The sequence below is a fragment of the Podarcis pityusensis genome (genome assembly GCF_964106645.2).
Source record: "Podarcis pityusensis genome assembly, chromosome: 16".
In the NCBI taxonomy this organism is placed as follows: Eukaryota; Metazoa; Chordata; class Lepidosauria; order Squamata; family Lacertidae; genus Podarcis; species Podarcis pityusensis.
Window position 1 is genome coordinate 18,195,205 of NC_138041.1, and position 21,710 is coordinate 18,216,914.

General features: G+C 48.3%; 1 long non-coding RNA gene across 2 annotated transcripts in view; it reads left to right on the top strand.

Annotated features, from left to right (window-relative positions):
* The window catches only part of LOC308464758, a 37,278-nt gene extending 15,950 nt beyond the window's left edge, over positions 1 to 21,328 (top strand). Inside the window, exon 4 of one of the 2 annotated variants that reach the window (XR_013980143.1) lies at positions 18,354 to 21,328. This is a non-coding gene — a long non-coding RNA (uncharacterized lncRNA). Of the gene's footprint in view, positions 1 to 5,962; positions 6,567 to 18,353 lie in introns of those variants that run through there. The other variant, XR_013980144.1, reaches the window with a different exon arrangement.
* The last annotated feature ends 382 nt before the right edge of the window (positions 21,329 to 21,710 follow it).

Below are 21,710 nucleotides of genomic sequence, written 5' to 3' on the forward strand. Positions count from 1 at the left end.
ACTGCCTGGAGGCTCACAATGTTCAGATTGACTGGGTCAATCGGACTGTGCATTTCCCAGACCCATGTCTCCATGCTCGGTCCGAGATGCTAGTAGCCGCACCCACTGAGGAGGCTGCATCCACGCTCCCCGCCGAGTACCGGGACTACCAAGACGTGTTCGAGGAAGGGGGGGCAGACCAGCTGCCGCCGCATTGGTCTTTTGACTGCGGCATAGACCTCCAGCCCGGAGCGCCCCTGCCGGTGAGTCGCTTATACTCTCTAACAGAGCCAGAGTGCGAAGCTTTGCAGGACTTTCTGCGCAAGAACCTGGAGCGTGGTTTCATTAGGCCTTCTACCTCGCCCACCACTGCGCCAGTGTTCTTTGTTAAGAAGAAATGTGGGGAGCTTCGCCTTTGCCATGATTACCGGGCCCTGAACAAAATTACCATCCCAGACCCCTTATTTCGGAGTTGCTGGAGCGGGTGCAAGGGGCGCAGGTGTTCACCAAGCTAGACCTCCGGGGGGCCTACAATTTAATTCGGATCCGAGCCGGGGATGAGTGGAAGACAGCATTCGGGACCCGGTACGGGCAGTTCAAATACCTGGTTATGCCCTTTGGATTGTGCAACGCGCCCGCTGTGTTCCAACGGTACATCAACCACGTGTTCCAGGACTTGCTAGACAAGTACGTGGTGGTGTACTTGGATGACATTCTGGTTTTCTCCCGTGACCCGGCTCGCCACGAGGGTCATGTCCAGACCGTGCTGCAGCGCTTGCGGGAGCACCGCCTGTACGCGAAGCTCAGCAAGTGCGAGTTCCATCAGCGGTCAGTGGACTTCCTTGGTCACCGACTCTCTCCAGATGGGGTGCAGATGGATCCTGGGAAGGTGGCAGCGGTTCGGGAATGGGCAGCACCTCGGAACTGCAAGGACCTACAGCGATTCCTGGGGTTCACCAACTATTACCGGACCTTCATTGCAGATTATGCTCATCGCACCACCCCGTTGACCCGGCTACTTCGCCCCAAGACGCCGTTTTCCTGGGACAAGGAGGCAGAGGAGGCGTTTCAGGGGTTGAAGGCCTGTTTCCAGAGAGCGCCGATCTTGCAACATCCTGATCCCTCTCGACCCTTTGCGGTAGAGACTGACGCCTCCAGTACGGCTCTCGATGCCGTCTTGTCTCAGCAGTACGGACCTGATGCGCCACTCTTACCCTGCGCCTTCTATTCCCGCCAGCTCCTTCCAGCGGAGCGTAACTATACCGTGTGGGAGCGGGAACTACTGGCCATCAAGGTGGCCTTTGAGGTCTGGCGCCACCATCTTGAGGGAGCACGACACTCAGTGGAGGTGAGAACCGACCACCGGAACCTGGAGTACCTCCAGACCACCCGCAAGCTGAACCAAAGGCAGATCCGGTGGGCGTTGTTCTTTTCCCGGTTCCAGTTCCGGATTCGCTACATCCCTAGCTCCCAAAACCAGAAGGCAGATGCCCTGTGTCGGAAACCTGAAGGCAACGCAGACACGGTACAGCAAGCAGTACCCACCACGATCCTACCACCGGCTGCATTCCTGGCCACTCAGGAGGCTGAGCCACTGCAGGCTCGGGTGCGGGAACAGCAGCGGGTCGACGCTTGGGCCCAGGAATGACTCCGGGAACTAGCCGAAGGGTCATGCCCTCAGTGTCCGGGGCTGGTCTTGCATCAGGGCCTTCTGCTGCACCACGGTCGCCTGTACATCCCGCCAGGGCCACTGCGGGCTGAGGTTCTCCGGATGACCCATGATGCCCCAGCAGTGGGACACTTTGGGCGGTATCGGACCACCCATCTGGTAAGCCGTGAGTTTTGGTGGCCCCGCCTGAAGGCTGACGTGGCTCGCTACGTCGCTGGTTGTGATGTCTGCCGGCGGGCCAAGGGCCCTACCAGGTGACCCCCCGGCCTACTTCAGCCGTTGCCAGTCCCACCATGTCCTTGGCACATGGTTTCGCTGGACTTTGTAGTGGACTTACCCCCGTCTCGTGGCTGTACCTGCCTTCTAGTTTTCTCCGACCATTTCACTAAGATGGTGCACTGTGCCCCCTGCCCATCCGTGCCCACAGCTAAGGAAACTGCTCAGCTGTACCTTCAGCATGTCTTCTGCCTGCATGGCCTACCTGAGCGTGTGGTGTCCGACTGGGGCGTTCAGTTCACATCCCGGTTCTGGCGAGCATTGCACCAGACCCTCGGGACAGAGGTCTGTCTCTCATCAGCCTACCACCCACAGACCGATGGCCAGACGGAACGGGCAAACGCGGTGCTGGAGCAGTACCTCCGGTGTTACTACAGCTACCAGCAGGATGACTGGATCAACCACCTAGCATTGGCGGAGTTCGCCTACAACAACGCGGTGAATGCGTCCACCCAGCAGACCCCGTTCCAGGCCAGTTACGGTTATCATCCACGGCTGTTTCCGGATGTGCTGCCGGCATCCGCGGTCCCTGCGGTGACGGAGTGGCTTCAGGAGCTCCAGTCCCAGCAACAGCTATCGATGGAGCAACTGCGCCAGGCCAAGGAGGCGTACAAGGCCCAGGCTGACCGCCACCGCCAGGTGGGGCTGGAACTCCACGTCGGTGACCTGGTATGGCTCGCCACCTCCACCCCTCTCGACCTTCGCGGAAGCTGGACGCCCGTTTCACCGGCCGGTTTCCTATCGTGGACCAGGTCTCGCCTGTGGCATTCCGTCTGCGGTTGCCCGCAACCCTGAAGGTTCACCCGGTATTCCACAGGTCCCTTCTGAGTCTGGTCGCCCCACCCGACGAGTTCCACCCGAACCGTCCCCGACCGCAGCCAGTTTTGGTTCAGGGGGAGCCTGGTACGAGGTGGAATGCATTCTGGACTCCCGATACTGCAGGGGAAAGCTGCAGTATCTCATAGACTGGAAGGGGTATGGACCGGAGGACTGTTCCTGGGAACCAGCAGCCAACGTCCACGTGCCTGCCTGCCTCTGAAATTTCCATGCGGCGTACCCCAGCAAGCCGGGTCCAGACCCTCGATTGAGGGGGGGGCCTGGGAGGGGGGATGGTGTGATGGCCTGGGAATCCAATTCAGAGGCTGAACCGGAGGAATCCCAGCCTGCACAGGAGTTCCCGCCTCCAGGGCCGGCTGAACTGGGGCAGGGCCTAGATTCTGAAGCGCCTGCACCTGTTACGGATCCTCAGGAGCAGGCACCAGGTGGGCCACTCTGGCTCCGGAGGTGGTTGAGGACTCAGTGCCTACAGGTGAGTCTCCCCCTGGGTCCAGTAACCCTTCAGCCTCTCCTGAACTGCAGAGGCTCAGGGCAGAGAGGCGAAGGGAACTGATTTCTCCCAGGAGGAGTGCTCGCCTTAAGGCCAGGAGAGGCGGATCTCCTGGGGGCCGGGACCGCCCCTGGCCTCAGAGAAGATAAAGGCCAGTCAGCCCCGTCCCAGGTTGCGGGAGCAACGTCGTTGAAGAGCTGTTTCGGCCGGCATCCAGTCCTGTTCCCCCAGAGTTCCTGTCCTTGCCCGGCTTCTCGCTGTGGACCCCGCTTCGCCTGAGGAGGACTGTCTGCCGACCCTCAACTCAGGTCCTGGACCTCGCCTCACGGTAACCTCCCCCCTGGACCAGCACAGGGTGATTTATAGTGGAAAGTTACAGAGCTTTATTGCAGGTTGCTGGTAATTAGTGGAAATTGTCCATTTTAGCATTTTAGGTGCTTGAGGGTAAGGAAGGGTGTTTCCAGTTCATTGCTAGAGGCATACCTGTGGGTTGATGAGGGTGGGGCGTTCTTTGGCTCCACCTCCAGGCTCATAGAAACGCTGCTTCTTAAAGTTAAAAAGACATAGCGAATCAAGGGATACAAAGAAGCATGAAAAATGAACATCTGCAACTCATAAGGACGAGTTCAGACCGGTATGTTTCTTTCCTTTCTGCCTAGAGATTTCTAATCACAAAATCTGAAAACATGTACTTATATAGATGTGCCCCCACATAGCAAAAAAAGAATTAACACCCACCCACCCCAACACATATAATTTTACTAGTTGAGCCCTGTGGCAACCCAGCCAGATGGGCAGGGTATAAATCATAACATTATTATTATTATTATTATTATTATTATTATTATTATTATTCCCTTCAGCCAATTTGGTCATAAATTAAGCAACCATTTTCCCGCCAACCATGTGGACTTGAAACTTGCTTTAAAGAAAGAAAGAAAGCAGAGATCACGCCAATGCCAAAGCCTTCATTATATTTCACGGCTCCATCTGGCACACTTGCCCAACACACACACAGAACCCGCACGGTCCTGGTGTTGTCGTTGTCGAGCGCTTTACATTTCAGGAGGGTATGTTTCCCCCTTGCAAAATAAGAAACCATCTGGCAGCTTTGGGTGAGCTCAGCTGGCCCAGGGGAAGGCGTAAATTGAACTATTCTTCCCCCACCAGCTTGAGGGTGACTCAGCTTATGAGCTGTGTGGGGGCGGCGGTGGGGAGGAGAGGGAGAGAGTCGCATTAATGATATTCAAAACCAGACCCTAGCGGCTGCTTTCCCTCTCACTTGGCTGGAGTTACTGGAGCCTCTTTGGCTGAGGCCTGGGCTGGTTGTGGGGCTTGACGCCACCTGCCAGTTGGTGGCCTGGCTGACGGGGCCTCCCTTGCGATCTCGTTTCATTCACCAGGTTGCAACCGGAGAGGCCTGTGAGCGTTCCCAGTTTCCTCTAGGGATGGCTGATGTGAGCGCTCCCACAATGGAGCTGCAGTATGGGAGCACAGGACGGGCTGCCTCACAAAATGGAGAGTCAGCAACTGGCAAATGTGAAATAAGAAAGCAACAGTCGTAGAATTACGTAGAATTAGAGTTGTAGAAACCCCAAGAGTCATCTGATCCAACTCCTCCTATGCAGGAATTGTGGATTAAGAATACCTAACAGACAGAGGCCATCTAACCCCTTTTTATAAACCTCCAATGGAGGAGAGTCCACCACTTGCCGAGGGAGTCCTTTCCACTGTCAAATGGCTCCTATACTCATGAAGTTCTTCCTAATTTTTAGTCAGAATCTTTTTTCTTACCGTTTGAATCCATTGGTTTGGGTCCTAACCAGCTTGCAGGTGGCACTGTAAACAAAGGCATCTTCTTCTTTTTGGCACCTTCAAGCATCTTAAAAAGTAGAGACATCATCTTGCCAACAAAGGTCCATAGTAAAAGCTATGGTTTTCCCAGTAGTGATATATGGAAGTGAGAGCTGGACCATAAAGAAGGCTGATCGCCGAAGAATTGATGCTTTTGAATTATGGTGCTGGAGGAGGCTCTTGAGAGTCCCATGGACTGCAAGAAGATCAAACCGATCTATTCTTAAGGAAATCAGCCCTGAGTGCTCACTGGAAGGACAGATCGTGAAGCTGAGGCTCCAATACTTTGGCCACCTCATGAGAAGAGAAGACTCCCTGGAAAATACCTTGATGTTGGGAAAGATGGAGGGCACAAGGAGAAGGGGACGACAGAGGACAAGATGGTTGGATAGTGTTCTCGAAGTTACAAACATGGGTTTGACCAAACTGTGGGAGGCAGTGGAAGACAGGAGTGCCTGGCGTTCTCTGGTCCATGGGGTCACGAAGAGTCGGACACAACTAAACAACAACAACAAATAATGTGTATCTTCAGCTCCTCTTCCACCCCTGGCACCATACAACCCTCTGGGGCTCCTCTGGTGTTGCCCTCTTATTAAGCTGTCTCCTATCCAGATTCCCAGGAGGGTAAACGCTGTCTGTGAGCACGCTCCTGCGGATCTCTGGCCTTGTGAGAAACATCAGGCAACTGTGGGGAGGAATAAGCCGCTTCAGCCTTCCACAGCCAGATGTTTTGCACTAAAGTCCCATCAGCCTCCTTTGAGTGTAGCCTCCTGACCACAGCTGTCTCTTCTCTCTGCCCAATTCCTCTTCTCCTCTCCCTTTTTCTCCTCTTGCTCTCATTCATTTGGACCGGTCAGGGACAGAGTTGTTCCCTGCAGCAGTGAATGCCATGAGGAACCCAGAGTGGCAGAGTGAGAACATCTCCAGTCTATGATGTCCTCACAGGAAGCCCATTCAGACTCTCAAGACCTGGTAGGACTATACCGAGACATTGGCATAGGCCAATCCAGACTATATTTGACAAGGACAGCGTACCTTGTCCTGAAAAATTTCCTTACCCTTGATTTTTGAGAGTTTGTATTTTACAACATGCAGCACAACAATGAGCTCTGTGTAACCTGAATGCTCCCATACTATGTTGGAAACTGACTATTGGTCCAAAGAAAAGGCATTGAGTTAAACTGTGCCAGTAGCATTTTGCTTCCTTTTAAAACAATTACTCACCACTAGATGGTAGTATTCCTCTCTTTTGCAACCAGACATTGAAAGATTTTGACTACCACTGCAGTGTCTGTGATTGTGTGTGTGAGAAGGGGGGGGAGTCCCTATTTTAATCAAAGAACTGCTGAAGGGTATGGAGTTATGTGACCCCTGAGCCCAGGAGATAAGTAACTGTACAACTTTTAGAAGACATCTGAAGGCAACACTGTATAGGGAAGGTTGCTTGTGTGTGTGTGTGTGTGTGTGTGTGTGTGTGTGCGCGCGCGCTGAAATCTGCCCAGAGTGGCTCAGGCAACTCAGTCAGATGGAAAGGTATAAATAATGAAATAATGAAATTATTATTAGGGAATAGGATGTTTCTGTTTTCATTGGAGAAATGCTGGAGGGTATGCAATCATGGCTCCCTCAAAGAATCCTAGGTGCTGCAGTTTGCCCTCATGGAGCTACAATTCCCAGAGTGGATTAGCGATCAATCCCTCTTCACAAAGAACTCTGGGAATCATAGTGCTGGGAAGGGAACAGGGGCCTCATACCAACTCTCTACATCCTTTTACAAACTGCAGCTCCCAGAATCCTTTTCAGGAAGCCATTACAGTGGTACCTCAGGTTACATACGCTTCAGGTTACAGACTCCGCTAACCCAGAAATAGTGCTTCAGGTTAAGAACTTTGCTTCAGGATGAGAACAGAAATCGTGCTCCAGTGGTTCGGCAGCAGCAGGAGGCCCCATTAGCTAAAGTGGTGCTTCAGGTTAAGAACAGTTTCAGGTTAAGAACAGACCTCCGGAACGAATTAAGTACTTAACCCGAGGTACCACTGTACTGTTTAAAAGTGGTATCATAGCGCTTTTAATCTTTGGTGTAAATGTGGCCATTGGGAGCCTTTTCCTCCCTGAGTTTCTTAACCTTCCCAAATAGAGAAGCGTTAGAGGTTAAAGCTGTGTATGACCACCACCTTGATACTCTCAGAAACAGTTTTGCCAAAAAAAAGCTCAACAGCCTTTTTGTTTGGATTTTCACCAGTTGAAACATGTCAACCCTACAAAGTGGATGGCAGTGGGGAGGAAGCTGCCTTTCAAGTCAGCCAGACACATGGCAGAAGATCTGATATTTTGCCTTTTTTTCCTTGAGAAAATAGTATGGGCAATTGGCAGCAAAAATCAGCAGGGAAGGGGGACGAATGAAGCACATGTACTGATTTCGCACACAAACCTGGGCTTGCAGTACAAAACTTGCCTTTTGGTGTAGTTTGGTGATGGAATCACCTGATATGGATTGAAGGGGTTGGGTGTTCAGGTGGCTGATGAGAGGGCCAGCCCAAGACCTTTTGGCCCTTGAGGCAAACTCTACACTACATATATAAAAACAATTAAAAACCACAACAGATATGAAAACAGTAGAATCACAGAACCGTAGATTTGGAAGACACCCCAAGGACCATCCAGTTGAACCCCCTGCAGTGCAGGAATCAAAACTAAAGAATCCCTGCAGGTAGCCACCCAACCTTGGTTTAAAAACCTCCAAGGAAGGAGAGTCTACCACCTTCCAAGGGAGCCTGTTCCACTGTCAAACAGCTCTTGCCATCAGAAAGTTCTTCCTAATGTCGAGTCGGAATCTCCTTTCTTGTAATTTGAGTCTGTTGGTTCAGGTTCTCCCTTCTGAAGCAGCAGAAGACAAGCCTGCTCCATCTTCCATGTGACAGCCCTTGAGATATTTGAAGGTGACTATCACATCTCCCCTTAGTTTCCTCTTCCCCAGGCTAAACATACCCAGCTCCCTCAACCTTTCCTTATAAGACTTGTTTCCCAGACCCTTGATCATCTTAGTCACCCTCCTCTGCACACCTTCCAGCTTGTCAACATCCTTCTTCAATACACAGTATTCCAGGTGTGTTCTGACCAAGGCAGAATAGAGTGGGACTATTACATCCCTTGATTGGGACACTATATTTCTGTTGGGGCAGCTTAGAATTGCATGACTTTTTGTGCTGCTGCATCAAACTGCTGAATCTCTATCTCTATATCTATATATCTATATCTGTCATCTCAAATCCGGTACGGATAGTGACATCATCCTGAGCAAATAAGTTCTGGCTTCCTTGCCTTTGCGGAGCACATGATCACGACATTGATTTGCTCCTCTGTAGCAAATGAACAATTTGGGGCAGTCAGGGCACTGCCCTGTAAACTAGCATGTGCAAACCACTCACTGAACTGTTTGCACATAGTAGCGCTCTTGCGCTGCTCCAGGGAAGCTCCCTGCAGACTGAGGCTGCTGTCTCCAGCAGCTGTTTTTGGAGTGTCATGAAAGGGCAGCCAGTTGTTAGTAATAAGAACATATGAAGAGCCTGGTTGCTGGATCCGGCCAAAGGCCCATCCTGTCCCGCTCTCTGTTCTCACAGTGGTGTGTGTACTAGGTGCCATTTCTGGGGAGTCTGCAAGCAGGACCTGAGTGCAACAGTCTTCTCTCCACCTATGATCCCACTGCAACTGGTATTCAGAGGCATACTTCCTCCATCAGTGGAGGCAGAACATGGCCATCATGGCTAGTAGCCACTGGTACTGTGCTACGATTGCATTTTTACTAGTCTTGGGCATTGTGCGCTGTGACTTGGGGGGTGCTGGGGGTGGTATCCCTCCTCCATTCACCATATCTCCTGCACCAGCCCTGATGGTTACATTTAACTAGGGATGGAGAAGAAAAATGATTCAGTTCATATTTAAAGATGGAATTATTATTATTATTATTATTATTACACCACCTTTCATCCAAAGATCTCAGGATGCTACATAAATGCACACTTTCCAAAACAATATGCAGACCAAAGCACAGCCATCCTCTGAAATTCACACTCTGAATTTTGCAGCTTTCTTTTTTATATAATATTTTTTATTAATTTTTAGCATACAAAATTTTTTAAGACATACCACACAAATTATTATACATATGTCCTTGTTTGGACTTCCCTCAGCATCTCTGATAGCATCTCTGAATTTTGCAGCTTTCTAGACAAGTCATACACTTACCAGGGTAAAGTGTGCATAGAAATAAATAGTGAAAAATCACATTTCAAAATGAATTCTGTTAGAACGGATTTGCACAAATGTGTACATTGGGGGGGGGGCACACATTCAAAGATATGTACATTATGGAGAAAACTGCTCTCCAACTCTGAAGAATTTTCACAGGAACTTCATTTCTTTAATTGGAAACTGATGCGGTGGTGTGGAGAAGTGAATTTAAGATTGGAAAGATGGGGAACTGAGAGAACCCCAAACTGACGAGTTCTTCCATCCTTATTGGTGAAAAAGTCTTGAATGGAGTTTCGCTGAATGTGCTTGTGTGGCCCCCACTCCCCGTCTTCCCCAAGCACATGACACTGTGCTCAGGAGACATGTGATGTGGTATATCGAAAACCAGATGCTTTGGGGTTTCCCTCTTGTCACTAAGGAAACCACCTCAAAGAGCCAACAGACCAAAAAGAGAAGCCTCTGAGTCACTCAGCCACCCAGAGGAAGGAGCCGGGGATCAGCTCTTGAGGGCAGGGACTGGGACTGCTTTATTTTTAAACTCACGGCTGATTTCCCCAAAAAAAGAGAAACTGAGGGGGGGGTTTTGCAGAGGGAGGGAAGCAGCCATGAACAAAGGCTGCTTACTGCTTACGGAGTGCTCAAAATTACTAGGACCCCTGGACAAAGCCAAACCCCCTTCTAATATTTCTGGGGTACACCTCTTGGACCACACAGCGCAACACTATCTTGTTTGTTTAATAAAACTTATAAACTGCTTGATTGTCCTCTTTTAAAGCCACCAAAATGGGCAGCCATCACTGTCTCCTGCAGGAAAGAGTTCCATAGTTTAACTACATGCTGCATAAAAAAAAGAACTTTCTTTTATCCGTCTACTTCTAGCATTTAGCTTTCTGGGATGTCCACCAGTTCCAGCATTGTGAGAGAGGGAGAAAAGCTTTTCTCTCTTCACTTTCTTCATGCCAGGCATAAACTACAGTCATGTTGCCTCACTTTTATGATGAAAAATAATTAAAACAAATAAAACAATTGGGGAAGTCTAGTGATGGGAAATAGGGGGAGAGGGCATTTCCTCTCACACTGGTAAGGATCCTAAGATAGTTATTCCTTGATCCCTAGCATGCAATTTGCTCTTTTCATAGCTGCCACGTACTGGGTTGAGGATTCCACTGAGTTGTCCACGACAACGAACCCAAGATCCCTTCTCTGGTCTGACCCCCAGCAGTGCAGATGCAGATTCATGCAGGATAAAGCTGTCCATGGCTACTAGGTGTAATAGCCATGCTCTGCCTTCACAGTCGGAGGGAGCAGTTGGAAACCACAGGAGGGGGAATTGTTCCTGTGCACGGATCCTGCTAGCTGGTTTCCTGCGGGCATCTGGTTGGCCACTGTGAGAAAAGGATGCTGGACTAGTTGGGCCATTGGCCTGATACCCAGCAGGCTCTGCTTATGTTCTTACATTCATTTGCCATCCCTTCTCATTTCTAGGATCCCTGTAAAGTTTTGGTTTTTTACAGGATCATGCCATTTCAGCAGCAACAAAGCAAGCAAGGAGCCCCAAAAGATTGGGGCTTCTGTGATGGATCCAGCCTGTGTTCCAGCTTGCATCGGGCCTCCCCGCCCTTTCCTTGGCAGCTAAGAGGGGTATACTTAGTTTTCGCAGCCATCGGGCAGGAAATGGTGCCAACACAAGCCGTTTTGCTGCTTGCCAGCTCACATCTCCACATTTCTCTGCCTTGTGCAGCGATTAGAGAAGCCTGTGGCTGGGAGGAGAGTGAGATGAAAAAGAGAGGAGGGAATCTTTTTGCTGGAGGGTGTGATGAATGAAGATCCTTGATCCAAACACTCTGGAACGTTGTGGGGCAGGTTGGAGGAAGCAAATGCAAGATAGCCAACCCTTCACAGCAGCACTTCGCCCGCCTGGTGCCCTCCAAAAGTTTTGAACTACAACTCCTTTCAGGCCCAGCTGGCATGGCCAGATAATACTGAGGCTGATGGTGGGTAGAGGGAGCATTCTGCAACATGTCATGGATGCAATAATAAGAGCCGTGTGGTGTAGTGGTTAGAGCACCAGACTAGGAACTTGGAGACTAAAGTTCACATTCCTGCTCACCATGAAGCTCACTGGGTGACCTTGGGGGTCAGTCACTGCCTCTCAGCCTAACCCAAATACAGTGGTACCTCGGGTTAAGTACTTAATTCGTTCCAGAGGTCTGTACTTAACCTGAAACTGTTCTTAACCTGAAGCACCACTTTAGCTAATGGGGCCTCCCACTGCCACTGTGCCGCCGGAGCACGATTTCTGTTCTCAAACTGAAGCAAAGTTCTTAACCTGAAGCACTATTTCTGGGTTAGCGAAGTCTGTAACCTGAAGCGTATGTAACCTGAAGCGTATGTAACCCGAGGTACCACTGTAGAGAGAAGGACAATGGTGTACACGACCTTGAGCTCTTTGGAGAAAAAGTGGGATATAAATGTAATAAAATAATAAACTAAACAAAGAACAAAAATAATACTGTGTTGGTGGTGGATTTGTAATGGACCATACACACACATCATTCTGCTTTATTTGTTGTTCTATGATGCTTCCTGGATATTACTACATTATGGCCACAAAAGCAGGACTTGCGCACCCTCCCACAACCAAACATTTTATTATTACCCATCTGGCTGGATTTCCCTAACCACTCTGGGCGGCTCCCAACAGAATATTAAAAACATGATTAAACATCAAACATTAAAAACTTCCCTAAACAGGCCTCCTTCAGATGTCTTCTAAAAGTCAGATAGTTATTTATTTCCTTGACATCTGATGGGAGGGTGTTCCACAGGGCGGGCGCCACTACCAAAAAGGCCCTCTGCCTGATTCCCTGTAACCACACTTCTCGCAGGGTGGGAACCACCAGAAGGCCCTTTGCGCTGGACCTCAGTATCCAGGCTGAACGATGGGGGTGGAGACACTCCTTCAGATATACAGGACCAAGGCCGTTTAGGGCTTTAACAGTCAGCACAAACACTTTGAATTGTGGTCAGAAATGTACTGGGAGCCAATTTAGGTCTTTTATGACTGGTATTACAGTGGTACCTCAGGCTACAGACGCTTCAGGTTACAGACTCCGCTAAACCAGAAATAGTACCTCGGGTTAAGAACTTTGCTTCAGGATGAGAACAGAAATTGTGCGGCGGCAGCAGGAGACCCCATTAGCTAAAGTGGTACCTCAGGTTAAGAACAGTTTCAGGTTAAGAACGGACCTCCAGAACGAATTAAGTTCTTAAGCCGAGGTACCACTGTATATGGTCTTGGCGGCCACTCCCAGTCACCAGTCTAGCTGCTGCATTCTGGATTAGTTGTAGCTTGCGGTATACAAAGCTCCAGGATTCCTTCAAAAACCTATGGGACATGCACTGACTGGAAATGAAGCCACATGGCTGACACCAAACTCCTGTATTGAAGGCTGGACCACGTCTAACCTCCCTGGTCGTAAATAAACACAATAAATCAAGAAAACGTTTAAAAGGGGTGTCTGGAGCTCCTCCCCCCGGGATCTTACAGTGTGCACCGTCATCACCATACTGAGAATTTTGGCTTCCACTAAAAACAAAACCATAAAACGCACACAAAGTGTCTGGTTGTTATGGCTACAAATATAAGCTTGAAAAACAAGGGAGTCCAGAGGGAGGGGCTGAGCAGTAGTTCAACGTCATGGTGTCCTCAGTCTCCTCCACAGTTTTTCCTGTGGCTTGCAAAAGCTGACTTTGAGAAACTTAAGCAAATATATGCACATAATTACATCGTTTGCATAGTGTGTGCAGGTTTTAGAATTCTACTTTTCTTTCTTTCGTACTCCCATAGTGGAAGAGGTTGATTATGTTGTGCCCTGCAGTGAACAAAAGTTTCCAGGATACAATTGGAAGGAGAGCCTCCGTTAAACTTTAAACACGGAAGAGTTTCTCCAAACTTGATCTTTTCTAAATCTGAGCAGATACAGCTCTCTCAGGGGTGCTTCAAGATGGGGGCTTAATATTGCAAATGGGTCACTTGGATATTGCAAATGGGTCATTGGCAACCATTTTTTTAACTGATCGGATTTCACCCTGGAAAGGGTAAATCCAGATTAAATGGGGGTGGATATGTACTGGCATTTAACAATGTCATATGAATGCATGAGGAGCCCAGAAGAGGCAGAGATTCAGTTATATATCAGGAAGCTCCTCTGGAAATGTCACAAACTCCAGACTAGAGTCGGTTTATTTAAAGCATTTTACTCTGCTCTTTAGTCCTAAAGACCCTCAAAGTAGTTTACAAAGTGAAGTAATAAGACAGTTCCTGCCCATAGGCGTGCAAATTTAAAATGGCATAACACAGAAGGAAAAGGGAAGGAGGAGGAAAAAATATGCTCAGACCCCAGTTATTTAAAGTCACAGATTTATAACAGCAAGCTGGGATGGAAACAGATGCAGGAGACTGATGGAATGGCTGCAGCTAGATGGCATTTGAGGAGGGCAGAAGGCAGCTGGTTTCTGAGCAGAGGTGAAGCAGCACCACCCTCTGAACTGCCTGTGATAATGTAGGCAGCCAGGGGGAGGCTGGCTAAAGGCAGGGGGAGATTAGTGGGGCAGTGTCCAACTCACTAAACAGACGAGCCACTCCTGGCCCTCATGAGAAAGACATCCATTGAGGGCCAATGGCCTGGCCATTCCACATAGAGTACAGGTAGGGAATCGTCTGGCCCAATGGGCCGGATCCTCTTAGGTTTCCTCAACCTCGGCCCTCCAGATGTTTTGAGACTACAATTCCCATCATCCCTGACCACTGCCCCTGCTAGCTAATGATCATGGGAGTTGTAAGTTGCTTTTAGTTTTCTTTCTGCTGGCAGGCTAAGATCTTCCCATTCAGACAGGCCTTTGGAAACTAAGGTGCCAACACTGCTGATCACTGGGCTGCTGCCAGAGCAAAATGGTATTTTAATGGCTAGTCTTAACATGTTCTGATGTATTTTAATTATTGCTTTTAACAAGCTTTTTTTCTTTGTATTTTATAAATGTTGAAAGCCACCTTGAATCCTAGCTTGCAGGAAAGGTGGGATATAAATAAATTAACTAGATAAATAAAAAAACAACATTTACTGCTCCTTCCCCACTGCGAGCCGATGCGTTCAGCTTCCAATGCAGGGAGATAGCAGCCAAGCAGGATTGAAACCTCGCCCCATTGTGCACCAGCTGACTGAACAGGGAGATCTACTCTGCTTCCTGCAGGGTTTCGGGTGAACAAGTGCACTCCTGCTTCCCTCATGCATTGGCTGTCTAAGAAGCCAATGCAGCTGTGTGTCTGCGTTCCCCATCCCTGACATAGAGAGATGCCGCATTTGGGAGATCCCATGGATATATTCTTACTTTAACAGCCAATGTTTAAGGCCATGGCATGGCATACGTGTTGGAGGCAAAATGAAGGAGACCCAGATGCTGGAAACCACAGCAGGGCAGAGTTGCTGTTGTGTTCAAGTCCTGTTTGCAGGCTTTTCATAATGGTCATCTGGCTGGCCAGCGTGAAAAGAGGATGCTGTACTAGATGGCCCATTATCTTGTGTTCTTATTAGATGCTGGGCTAATATATGGTAGCCCTGACTTCAAACCATTAAAAAAAAAAAACCCAACTTGTATTTGAATTTATATCCTTTCCACAGAGAAAAGTGGATATGGTTTTGCAGTTGGTGATACTTTGTTTTTTCTGGTACTTAAAAAGCATATTCCTTAAAAGAGGAGAGGAGAGGAGAGTTCTCCCATGCCTGGGAATACGTTCTTGTACATGGATCACATTGTTTTAGCTACATAAGCTTGCTTAGGATTGCTAGGTATTTTGTGGAAGCTAGAAGTGTTTTCTAAAAGGAAGCTGGATTTCAATAGAAGAAGATGGTGGAAGATACAGCTGCTCTGGCCTAGCAAGACGTAGGAGAGGCTCTGGCTTGATTTGTTTTATTTTATTTTTTGCCTCCCACTTGGCTTGGCATTTTTTGGTAAGAATGAGTCACATCCACTGGCTTTGTGAATTGGCCCCCGTCCTGATCCTCTGCACTCTGAATTCACAGGGGAGATCTGGGAAGCAGATGGATGGGAAGGGTCTTGGCTAGGAGGAAAGTGTGGCATTGGGTGGGGTGACTTGAAACCCAGATAAGGAGAAAGGCAGACAGGCAGACAGACAGGCAGACAGACAGAGAGCAAGAAGAGAGAGGAACGTTTGCTCTCTTATTTCATAGAATCATAGAGTTGGAAGAGACCACAAGGGCCATCGAGTCCAACCCCCTGCCAAGCAGGAAACACCATCAGAGCACTCCTGACATATGGTTGTCAAGCCTCTGCTTAAAGACCTCCAAAGAAGGAGACTCCACCACACTCCTTGGCAGCAAATTCCACTGTCAAACAGCTCTTACTGTCAGGAAGTTCTTCCTAATGTTTAGGTGGAATCTTCTTTCTTGTAGTTTGGATCCATTGCTCCGTGTCCGCTTCTCTGGAGCAGCAGAAAACAACCTTTCTCCCTCCTCTATGTGACATCCTTTTATATATTTGAACATGGCTATCATATCACCCCTTAACCTCCTCTTCTCCAGGCTAAACATGCCCAGCTCCCTTAGCCGTTCCTCATAAGGCATCGTTTCCAGGCCTTTGACCATTTTGGTTGCCCTCCTCTGGACATGTTCCAGTTTGTCAGTGTCCTTCTTGAACTGTGGTGCCCAGAACTGGACCCAGTACTCCAGGTGAGGTCTGACCAGAGCAGAATACAGTGGCACTATTACTTCCCTTGATCTAGATGCTATACTCCTATTGATGCAGCCCAGAATTGCATTGGCTTTTTTAGCTGCCGCGTCACACTGTTGGCTCATGTCAAGTTTGTGGTCAACCAAGACTCCTAGATCCTTTTCACATGTACTGCTCTCAAGCCAGGTGTCACCCATCTTGTGTTTGTGCCTCTCATTTTTTTTGCCCAAGTGCAATACTTTCTCCCTGTTAAAATTCATCTTGTTTGTTTTTGCCCAGTTCTCTAATCTGTCAAGGTCGTTTTGAAGTGTGATCCTGTCCTCTGGGGTGTTAGCCACCCCTCCCAGTTTGGTGTCATCTGCAAATTTGATCAGGATGCCCTTGAGTCCATCATCCAAGTCGTTGATAAAGATGTTGAATAAGACCGGGCCCAAGACAGAACCCTGTGGCACCCCACTAGTCACTCTTCTCCAGGATGAAGAGGAACCATTGATGAGCACCCTTTGGGTTCGGTCAGTCAGCCAGTTACAAATCCACTGAGTGGTAGCATAGTCAAGACTGCATTTTACCAGTTTCTTTACAAGAATATCATGGGGCACCTTGTCAAATGCCTTGCTGAAATCAAGGTAGCCTTGCTGAAATCAAGGTTATTTATTGAAAGTTGAATCCATCTTGGATGGAAACTGAATGAGAGAAGGCCAGAGCAAAAACCCGTTTTCCGTTAAGCACAGTGGAACAGTTTGTATTCCTGTGGCTTTGGCACATGACCTTTCTACCTTTCTTTCTTTCTTTCTTTCTTTCTTTCTTTCTTTCTTTCCTTCTTTCCTTCTTTCCTTCTCTGTCCTGTTTTTTTTTTTTTTACAAGCACGCATGTCCCATGGTCCATCTAATTCCTAATGACTTTGGTGTCCCATTTTACTGCAAACAGTGTGTATGTATATATCTATGTGTGTATCCCTTCCAGCTGTGTTCCAAAGAATTGTTCTCTTTGTCTGCCAAGGGCAGTTTGCAGAAATCCTCAACCCTCCAGCACGTTGTAAACATATGCATCCATCTCTCCATGTAAACATCATGCTTATTTTCAGCTGTATTTTTAATCAGTATGATCTGCACATATATCAAAAGGGACTGGTAATATTTCTATACAATCAGCCCATGGGAGCGCCGTCTTGTGGTCTTCGGCTGCTCAAGGCAGTCGCCTCACCTTGCCTCCTGAGAGAGCTGGCTCTGATACAGTGGTACCTCTGGTTACAAACTTAATTCGTTCCAGAGGTCCGTTCTTAAGCTGAAACTGTTCTTATCCTGAGGCACGCTTTCGCTAATGGGGCCTCCCACTGCGCACATGCCTCCGGCGCATGATTTCAGTTCACATCCTGGGGCAAAGTTCGCAACCAGGACCAGCTACTTCCGGGTTACCGGAGCTCGTAACCTGAAGTGTTCATAACCAGAGGTACCACTGTATTTATCCATATCTGGGCCGGTTGTAAAAGGCAGGCAGGCAAGTGGAGGCAGCTGAGGGCAGACAGGGTGATACTAGGGCTGTGTCCCATTTGCCTTCATGGGCAGCCTCCACTGTCTGAACTCCAGTGAACTCCAGCTCAGTGGCAGAGCATCTACTTTGCATGCAGCCAATCCCAGCTTCAGTTCCCCAAGGGCGCCTCCATCTAAACGGATCAAGGTGGATGGTGATGGGAAAGAGACCTTTTCCTGGTCTGAGACTTTGGAGGGAAGCTGCCAAGTCAGAGAAGACAACACGTTAGGAAGAACTTTCTGACACAGTAAGAGCGGTTGAACAGTGGAACAGACTTCTTCGAACTACTCTCCTTTCTTGGGGGATTTTAGGCAGAAGTTGGATGGCCATCTGTCAGAGATTCTTTACCTGTGATTCCTGCAATGCAGGGATTGGACTGGATGACCCTTGAGCTCTCTTCCAACTCTATAATGCTATGATTCTAACATTGTTCTAGGTGGGCCAACAGCCTTGCCTGGTGCAGGGCTACTTCCCCTGCTCTGAAATTCAGAAGCAGATCCTCCGGAGGCAAACTCCAAAGAGACTTCTTACTTTGACAAAGCTAAGCCCTGGTTTCTTTCAAGCCCTCTAATTTTCTTTTAATTGCTCCAGATCAGTTCCTGCCTGAATCTGCAGTTCCAGCTTGTTCCGCCCCGCCCCCCCCGCCCCTGGGAAGTCAAGGGCAAATGAGAGCACACTGGCTGGGCTTTTCAATCCCAACTGCTTTGGTTCCACAGTCACTGTCTGCAAAGATGCTCCATTGTTCCAGACTCAAGACAGAAGCTGTTGTCTGTGCAAACAGGAAGATCACAATTCCCTCTTGCCTGGAATGTTCTTTGATTTGGCCCGGAAAGCAAAATGGGCCTGATTCCAAGCGGTTTCCAATCCAGGTGAAACCTGTTGATACCTGAATGATGAAGTCGGGTGCTTTCTGAGCCAACTTTTTCATCCCATGTTAGGTATTCCACCTGGCAGGAGCTGGCAAGATCCACAACGCTGTTGCATAATCCATGTTTTCTGTGCTGTGGTTTGTGGGTGCTGGGACTTGAACAAGGGGAGAGCTGTGAGAATGGGTGCCATGTGGTGGTTGAAAGCATCAGCTGTGAGCCAGGAAGCTTCTGATTAGGAAGATAGAGTCAGACCATTGGTCCGTCTACCTCAATATTGTTGACATAGGCCATCAGCAACTCTCCAGTGTTTCAGACAAGGGTCTCTCCTAGCCCTATCTGAAGATGGCTGTGGCTTGAACATGGTAGATGCTCTAGCACTGAGCTATGGTGTGCTCCCTAAACTTAAAGTAAGACTCTAGCCCTTATGTTTCCAAATGAAGGACCAAATTAAATAGGCAGCTGCCTTATGCAGAGGCAGGCTATTGACCTGCCTAGCTCAGTGTTGACACTGATTGGCAGCAGCTCTCCAGAGGGTTCCTTAAGCTCTTCCTGGAGATGCCAGGGATTGAACCTAGGACCTTCTGCATGCAAAACATGGGCTAAACCATTCAACCACAACCTTGCTGCAGATGCATATGCTGGGCATATATTAGTGAAAATATAAACTTACAGAAATGTGATATAGTAGGGGAATGTGCATACAGAAACACAGTGGAACCCCGGTTATCGAACGCTTCGGAAGTCAAACGTTTCAACTGTTAAACACAGACAACTTGGAAGTGAATGCTTCTGTTTTCGAATGCGCCTCAGAAGTTGAATGGCTTCTGAGGCTCATTTCTCCATTCTTCAATGGGTTTTGCCGACCGGCAATTGTGCCTCAGTTGTCGAACGTTTTGAAAGTTGAACAGTCTTCCGGAACGGATTACGTTCAACAACCGAGGTTCCACTGTATGTATATCAGAATATATTCGCACCCGAGTGCTGATGAATTTTTATGTTGACTTTAGATGGGGGTGGGGGAAGCATGTGGAAATATGGAGAACTTTTTTTAAGACTAGAAAAAGAAGAAACTGAGAGAAACTGAAATTGGCAGATTCACCCACCCTTCTAACCAAGGGGATTCCAGTTATTCAGAACAAACCCCAGAATGCGCAAGACCTGGTGCCAGTCCACCTCTGCAATCCTCCACATTGACTCAACCTGGATGGGCACAGAGCTCTGCCCATGAGCTGTCCTTCCGCTTGTGGCAAGGCTCTGCAGCGATGTGGTTTCTTTCTTTCTTGGGGGGACGGGCATATTCGGGAAGGTTTCTGAAAGTTGCAGAGAGGATGCTGAAAGAGTGGAGTCCGAGACTGGTTATGTAGGGAGGAGGAAAACGTTTCTGCTCATTGACAACTGGTGACTCATTCCTGCCATGAGTGAGATATATTAGATTACTCGTTCATAAAAGGCTGTGTGCGTGTGCATGTGTGTGTGTGTGTGCGCGCATGTTGCCATGGCGCCGGAATGAGTCACTCCCGTGCTGCTGGGAAACCAGATGTGGGTTTCCCCTTTATTTTTAATTAAGGTTTGGAAGGGATGTTTGGTCTCCTTGTTAGCAGCCTGGTTGATAGGTCTGCTTTAGCAGCAGAAGGAGAGGATAGTGTGGGCTGTACCACTACAGGCTGCTGAGGGGGGGTGGATCATTTTTTTAATGCTCTCCCTTGGTTTGTTTTTTGTTTTTTTAACACAACCCAGCAGCTACCATTTCCAGCAAGTAAAAAAATATTAACATACCAGGAAGTAAAGGTTTTTAGGTTAAGCCAGGCTGCTCTGCTAGTTTTTTGTTTTTCTTGCAGGGTTTTTTTAATTTTTTATTCTGCACAGTGTGAATGAGTTAGAAAGAGAGAGAATGATCCCCTGCCACAGGCAGCCTGAAGTGGTACAGCCCTGCCATGCCACTGAATTCAGCTGCAATGTGTAGACTCAGCCACACCTTGGAACTGCTCTGGCTCAGTTTTATTTATTTTATTTTTATTTGATTCATGACATTTATACACCGCTCGATTGCTTAAAAAACAAACAAACCACTCAAGGTGGTCTATGAGAAAGAATAAAATTATCAGTGAAAACAGTTAAAACAATCGGTGGTAAGGTAAAAACGGATTAAAAACACATGCAAGCATTCTACATATCTGAGCAGGCTTATCTGAACAAAAAAGGGTATTAGCAGGTGCCAAAAAGAGTACGGTGATGTATGTAGGCAGGGAGTTCCAAAGTGTAGGTGCTGCCACAGTAAAAGATTGCTTTCACAGATAGAAATAAGGATATGTTTACAACATCCCTCTTATTATATGAAGGAAGGCTGTTTGACCACACACACAGGGGCACAAACCCCAGGGAGCCCTGTGGGCCCAGGCACCCACAAAACATTTTCTATGGGTGCCCGGCCTCACCCTGCCACCGTGCACCTGCCACTGGTTATTCTCACAGTGGCCAGCCAGATGCCTGTGGGAAGCCTGCAAGCAGGATCCGAGCACAAGAGCCGTCTCCTCTCCTGTGGCTTCTAACAACGGGTATTCAGAAGCATTGCTGCCTCTGACCATAGAGGCAGAGCATAGCCATTGTGGTTGGTAGCCATTAATAGTCTTATCCTCCATGAATTTCCCATGTCTTCTTTTAAAGCCATCCATGTTGGTGGCCATCCCTGCCTCCTATGGGAACAAGCGCCATAGCTTAGTTATATGCTGTGCCAGGAAGTCCTTTCTTTTATCTGTCATGAATCCTCCTATAATTCAGCTTCACTGGATGTTTACGAAGAAGAAGAAGAAGAAGAAGAAGAAGAAGAAGAAGAAGAAGAAGAATAGTCTTATGAGAGAGGGAGAAAAACCTTTCTCCATCCACTTTCTCCACACCATGCAGAATTGTCACCTCTTACTTGCCTTTTTCACTAAACGAAAATGTCTAAAATTGCTGAGTAGATAGCCCTTGCAAAGTAACTAAAAAAAAAGAACGAAAGCAAAGAGTTGGTGAAACCAGCGCATTTTCAGAAAGGCGAGTCCTGTAGACGTGACTGACATGTTAGCTTACGCCAGTGGTGGCCAATATGGTGCCCTCCAGATATCACTGGAATGCAGCCTCCACCATCTCTGACCTTTGACCATGCTTGCTGGGGCTGATGGGAGTTGGGAATCCAACACCATCTGGAGCAAACTATGGGGGTTA